Source organism: Triticum aestivum, chromosome 2B (genome assembly GCF_018294505.1).
Source record: "Triticum aestivum cultivar Chinese Spring chromosome 2B, IWGSC CS RefSeq v2.1, whole genome shotgun sequence".
Classification (NCBI taxonomy): domain Eukaryota; kingdom Viridiplantae; phylum Streptophyta; class Magnoliopsida; order Poales; family Poaceae; genus Triticum; species Triticum aestivum.
Window position 1 is genome coordinate 606,435,522 of NC_057798.1, and position 6,944 is coordinate 606,442,465.

Sequence of the window (6,944 nt, forward strand, 5' to 3'; positions counted from 1 at the left end):
ATAAAAAATTAATCACCCATATATAGGTCGGCCCAGGCAAGGTGTGTCTTTTTCTGTGCGCCGGGCGTAGTATTAGATATTCTGAAATGGGCCGGCCCAGTCCGAATTTTTCTGTGTGCAACGTTTTTTATAACTTATAGGTGACATTGGTGGGTAATTTTTTCCAACTTCGGGAGCAATTTTAATGACGTACGGGCAGAAGCACTCCGTACTTTATTATATATATATAGGGGAGATTAACAGTTTTATTTTATGCTATTTTCTAATACATGAATATTTTTTGAATTGACGAAATTTTGTGAAATTTGAAAACATTTTTAAATACATGAACTTTTTTAGAAAAACTCATTATTTATATTTATATTATATTATATTTATATATATATAGTATAGTTATATAATTATTAAATTATTAATTATTGTTATTATAGTATTATTATTAAATTATTGGTATTAATTATTAATTATTATTATTATTATACTATTATTATTAGTATTATATGTATTATATATATAATTATATATATATATTATAATATTATATATACATTATATATATATATATATATAGGGCTGGATTATTCTGTTGTTACCGGTAACAGAATACCCTCGGTCCCTGTAAGGACGCGATGCGCTGAATACAGGCCCCAACCCGCTTCCTACCACCGGAGGCAGCCGTCGCGGGCGAGCGAGGGACGGCGGCAGCCGGAGCGAGGGAGCCCGCGGCGCCGTGACGGGTCGCTCCTCCGACCCACGCGCGGCCGCCGGCCGGCCGTCCGCACGCCTCCCCGCCGAGCCTCCTCTTGTCCCGGACCCCTTGTCCCGGACGATTCCCGCAACCCGATCCCACCACCCCGAGCGTGCCGCCGCGTGCCGCCGTCCCCAGCCCACCCGCAGCGCGCCGCCCACGCAGGCGCGCGTCGCTATTCCCATCCCTATCTCCGCGCACCGCCACCCCTAGCCGGACCCGACCCAATCACATCGCCATGGAGTGGTGTCTCCATCTCCCGACGACGGAGCAGCACCTCCCCGACAGCGCGCCTACCACCGACGATGAGGAACTCTGCCCCAAGCCTCCTCCCCCCTCCTCACGTCCGGATGGGCAAGATCCAGCTGGCGCTGAAGCCTATCCCACCGGCGCAGCTCCCCGTCGCCATTGCGCTGCTCCTTCCCCGCGTGTCTCCAGTTCCCCTCGCTGCTCGGATTGGTGTGCCGTGGTGCCGCCACCCAGGTCAATTTCATTCCTTCAGCCCTGCATCTCCTTGATGGCTCGTTGGATCACTTCTACATAATCAGTTCTTTGACATGTGTGTTGCACGGAAGGTGTTTGCAGTAATGCTTGAGCACAACACCAGCCGTCGCCGCGGTCACTTCGTCCCTGAACTGCCATGCGCCGCCTGCGGCCTCGCTTCTTCCCCTGTCTTCTGCCCGGGCGAACCCCTTTTTCTCCTCCCAGGCACAGCTGCAACCTCCTTCTCAGTCCAAATTGAGCGCTGTTTGTCGTACAAGTTGAATCCCGGCTACAGTCTTCGCCAAAGAAGCCATCATCCCTGTTCTGAACTACCAACAGCCTCTGCTAATGTGCACAAAATTCAAGGTTTGCCCGATGTTTGCTCTGTTTCTGAATTCGAGTATGATTAGGTAGTGTCATTCGTTCCCCATTACTTCTCTGAATCTAAAGAATTGATCTAGTTTCAGGTGGATGTTATGGTTATCAGTGAAATGTGAATTGCTAGGAATGTGCAGCATGATCTAGGATAAAATGTTTATATGCTATTGTTGTGCTGATTGTAAATTACCAACAAAAACATTTTTTATTCCCTGGATGAAGAACATTTTGTTCCCTGAGTGGAAATAATTTTTGTTCCCATGAGATGTACTACTGTTGGTAAATGAGTCGAGAACTTTTTGTTACTCTGCGTAGAAATGTTTATCACATAGCCAGTAATTAAAAGAAAGTTCAGTTTTTATATTGTTAAGTTAAGTTTCTAAATTTTAGTTAACTTCAATTAAGCTCACTTCTTGTTTATGTTCAGTTCAATAACACAAAAAATGGAAGGTCAGATATGGCACCAAGATAAGTTAGAAAAAATGGTTTCAACATAATGCAATTTGGAGGAACGACAGCGCCCAGGCCATTCACAGCTGCCACCCTAGTCTGTTCACCACCGCCAACCGAGGCCGTTCAATGACGCTCCGGGCAAAGGTTCGTTTGCCCATTGATTCATTCAAAAAATAAAAAAGTTGGGAAGCTCACGGGGACACTCTATAAAAAGTGTTCAATATAGAAGTTTAAATAATTTTTTTCTGCTACTGAAACCAATTATTTGACAGGGAGTTCAAACTTTCTTTACATGAAAGTGCACATCCTATTTCCCACTCTTTTCTATTTTTGGTCCCACAAACATTTCAAATAAAATGTTTCATCGAGAAGTTCACACTCTTCCAACTCAAACATTCAGGCGTTCTTTTCCGTAAAGTTCATATTTTTTTAAACCACCACATTTGGGGTATTCTTCAGTTAAATTTTGTAAAAAGAAAAAACATACTAAACAACAAGGACAGTTCAACAAACAATACCTGTAGTAGGTCATCAGTATGCATCCATTAGAAAAAAAATCAAGTTATGATGTTAGTCTTGGCATTGATCTTTTCAGAATATCAAGTAAATAAGCAACTTCGACATGCCAATGGGACCTTTTTAGTAAGTGCTTTGACTACGACTGATGGTAGTTGGTATTTTGTGACGTTGCGCTCAGCGGCAGGAGGGCGAGGATCTCTTCATCTCGGCAGTACAACTGCACCCTCCGACGCCGTTCACGAGAAGAGCTACGTGCAGGCCACCCGTGCTCCACCCTGGATTTTTTCAATAATCAGGCCATCGTCGTCAGGGTTCCTGCCCCACGGCAGTCGTATTGGCTCATGCACCACTGTCATCGGTCCTTTTTCGGTTGGAGATAGGTAGCGCCCCTAGGAAGCCCCTTCTTCAGTGGTTCATTGGTCTGTCAAGTATGAAGGTGAGCTTCATAATAGAGTAGCTAGACCTATCTGCCTTCCATTTTACAAATTTTGCTGGGAGCTAGAAGTAACTATATGTAGAAAGTTGGCATCTCTGTTTACATAAACATGCATAACACGTGTGATGCTACATAATTCCTGGGTCCTCCTCCTGTTATGCACAAGCTCCAATTCGTCGAGATACTCTATGGAGGTACTCCATTTTATGTTTTCAATTCATCTTACAAAAAAGCAGAACAAACTATGTGTCATTTTTGTCATTCACGCAAGTTCAGGCATACCTTCTGCAAAAGTTCAAAAATCTGAAGAAACAAAGCTCAAACCAAGTTCAGAAACTGTTTTTGGATTAAATTAGTTGTTTTGCTTAATTATGTGGTATATGTGTGTATTGTGATTGTAATTGTGGCTTGGAGTTGAGAAAAAGATAACAAAAAGGTACATAAATGAACCCAAAAACATTCGGTAGTTTCTGGAAGCCCAAAGTTGTTCAACATGTTTTCTACCATCAGCTCGTTAAGAACCCCAGAAACGGTTCAATGTGTGTGTTAAAAAAAATAGCTGGCTATATAAAAAAATTTAGTAGCTAGGCAAAAAGAAGTTTGTATCAGTTCAGACTTGCCTGCACAGAAGGATAGAGGCCCTTGTCCCATACGTTCAGGTTTGCATCAATGCTCCAGCCAACTCCATTATCTACTCAGTAAATGCTCCACTGCTAAATCCATTTGAAGTTTTGTCAGGTTTGGTAACTCCTCTCCCTTTCCCTTTTCATGTAATGCATTTAGGACAAGTTCAAGTATAGGTAAAGAAGATTCTCACCACATAAATATTGATCTAGAGCTCTTCAGTTTGACAGTTTTTCAGTTCGTGTGGAGCTTGTCAGTTCGACAACTTTTCATTTTGTGTGGAGCTAGTCATTGTTTTAGGTTGCGTCTGGCTGTACCAAATGCTTGCACTTCTCTGAACTGAGAGTACGCTTGAGTTTCCTGTTCCTTCTAATCTTAATAGGTTATCTTGATAGGAGTCTAGTGTTATTTACTAAATTCTAGTCAGAGTAGTGTAATCAAAGGAATGTAGATAACTTGTGTCCAGGTATGACTTGTACAATTGCGTTGTTGTGCTACACACTTGTACTCACATATTATTATGCTGCGATACTAGTTCTGAACATTTTGTTATGTATGTCACATGAAGGTTTCTCCCCATTCTTCTCGTCTTCATACTATGCCTTTCATACCTTTTTATATAAAAAAGCTCAGTCTGAAACTACAGATTTGCCCAGAGCCTTGACCTAGGACATTCTGAATAAAACTTCAAAGAAGTCTGAAATGCACTTTAGTATATAAAGCCTTGTTCATCATTGTATTCTGATACTAGAATCTAGAGTAAGAAATCAAGTTTGTAATATGTAGGCACAAGAACATGACTCCCTACTTGAAATGAGTACTCTTTTGTTTCAGCTAATACTTCTTACTCTGAATTCCAAAAGTGGATGCACTTAAGTACAACTTAGTAGACTACTAGTAGTACATCAGTATGTAAGGACGATGTAATTACCACAACCTCAATGATTATAGTATTTGGGATGCTCATCATTTTTCACATCCATCTCTACTGAATTATGTTAGTCTTTTTCAGTTCATCTTTGAAATTTCGGTCCATTTTCTTTTTGCAGGATGCGTCAAATACTAAAATAAAAGGCAGCAGCTCAAATAGATGAATATTGGAAGTCCATTGCTATCTTGAGGTCTGTTACCCTTCAACTTATAAACATATATGCTCGGTTATTGTTGTGTAACATAAGAGTTACCGTGTACGTTCATGCTCCTTCACTTGTGTATATTCAGTTCAACATTTGGTGATTCTTCAGGTCCACATAGCCGGCATTTTCAGTTCATCTTGCAAGTGATGGGGCTCCCCTTCAGTTCATCCTGCAGGTGTTTTGGGCAGTACAAAATACATCACCATAGTTAGTACATCAAGGATGGCTTGGTAGTCGCTGGGATTCCCTGCAGTGGCCAAATCGCCTCCATCAGCTCCACCTCGCCGTAGCAATCAGTCCAGAGGAGGAGGTGTAGCTGGTCCACCCGGTCCACCCAATTTTTCTTTCAACATTTTCTTTGTGATGCATGCTCACTGATGGATCAATAACTATTTATTGATATGGAGATGGCCCCCTGTTTTTTTCTGGAAAAACAAGATGCCTTTGCATACTTCAAAGTTGCTGCTTGCTCCCACCAGTCAATTGCAAGTTCAGTGGGTGTCGTCGAGCATGTTCAGAAGTATGCCCTTTGTGCAAAAGTGTGAATTTTTTTTCAGTATTTTGTATATTTCATTTGGCAGAGGCTTCATGTGATCTTGTAGAGCTTTATAGATGTACTGTCATTACACTTTTAAGGCCCTATAGTTCATTATATCATACATGTGTGGCCATTCAGTATGTATTACAGGATCAGTTCTTGAAAAATAAGAACACATACATAGTTCGGTCAAAAAGAATGATCAGTTCGATAGTGCTCTCTCCTGCCTATTTTGGTTGATGTCGACAAATGGACAAACAGTTGTGTTACAAATGTTCTATTATTACTGGCATATAAGTACAAAAAAAGTTAAAAAACACGAAATTCAAAGAAGTTAAGTTCAAGTGGTAAAATAATAGATGTCCGGAACATCATCGCAAAACAAAGTTGAGTTCAAAAAAATGAAACACACAACATTTCCTTTTTGTTAAAAGTATTATTATTCAGTTCAACGATATAAACCATGCAAGTTCGGCAACCTTCGTTCAAGTTGAGCACTTGTCACCGTCCAAGTCGATCACTAGGCGTCGTCCAAGTTGATGAGTCATATGGGGGCACATAGCAGCAGGACATCGAGCTTCGTGCAGGGCAGGTCCATCCTTGAAGCGTGGCTGCTCTGCCCGTACCCGCAAGACTTTTTGTCTTTCATTGCTCATAGAGTGTCCTGATTGTTTTCAGTGGTACTGGTTTCGCCCAGTTTTAAGCTTTGGGATGGTTGAAATTCTGTTGGAGCATCGGTTTGCTGCTTTGAGTTTTGTGTAATTTGGTGGTACACGTTGGTTTTACAATATTCAAGTGATTCCGAATGGAACTCATCATTATGCAACAAATTTGGTAGCAGTAAAGTCGAAGGAAAAAAGCAAATTAAAATGAAAAAAAAAGTTTACAACTAATTTTTTTGTAAGTTCAACACGATGTCCCATATAAGTTTGGGCAAAAAGCACAAACAAAAAGAAACCCACGTAGAAATTTCAAATGGTAAAAGTTCAAGTCATAAAATGAGGTAAGTCCATAACATCGTTGTAAAAAAATGTTTAGTTCAAAAAAAAAGAATCAAACAAAACATTTTCTTTAAAGAAAATATCATTTAGTTCGATGATATAAATCATGCAAGTACACGGGCAACGATACAGTAAATCGTTGAAAACTTACGAAGAAAATATTACCCAAAAAAGAAGAAAAGTCTAGTTAGTGAAAATACGCTTAATACAAACCCATGCAAACATCAATACAAATACCTCTTTTTCAGAACCATTCAAAATTATAGTACAAAAAATAGCTCAGTACAAACACACACATTTATCAGTACGAGTACTCTGTTTTTCATATGGAAAATAGCAGGATTCGTGTTTCCGTATTCAAAATTACTCTTAAACGGTTGCGAAGTAGAGAAAATGTTCAACATGACTAAGTTTCACATTTTTTATAGCTATCCAACGGTATATTATTTGCTCCATTTCGACAAACTTTTAAAAAAATCGCGTTCGAAATCAAATTTGACCGTATTTGAATTCGAGTTTAAATCGTAAGAAATTAGAAAAACATTTCTATACAAAAAATTTGCGCATTTTCCATAGCTTTCCAACACCGTATCTATTGCGTCAATCCGACAAACCATTTGCAAAATAT

General features: G+C 40.1%; 1 long non-coding RNA gene across 4 annotated transcripts; it reads left to right on the forward strand.

The window, feature by feature from the left end:
• Positions 1–605: 605 nt before the first annotated feature.
• On the forward strand, positions 606–5,511 carry LOC123046265 (uncharacterized). Of its 4 annotated transcripts, none has more exons than XR_006422067.1 (4): positions 606–1,597; positions 2,037–2,206; positions 2,658–4,762; positions 4,886–5,511. It is a non-coding gene; the product is annotated as an uncharacterized lncRNA (long non-coding RNA). The 4 variants fall into 4 exon arrangements; XR_006422065.1 differs by having other exon boundaries at positions 2,760–4,762; XR_006422066.1 differs by having other exon boundaries at positions 606–1,231; positions 1,324–1,597; positions 2,037–4,762.
• Positions 5,512–6,944: the final 1,433 nt, after the last annotated feature.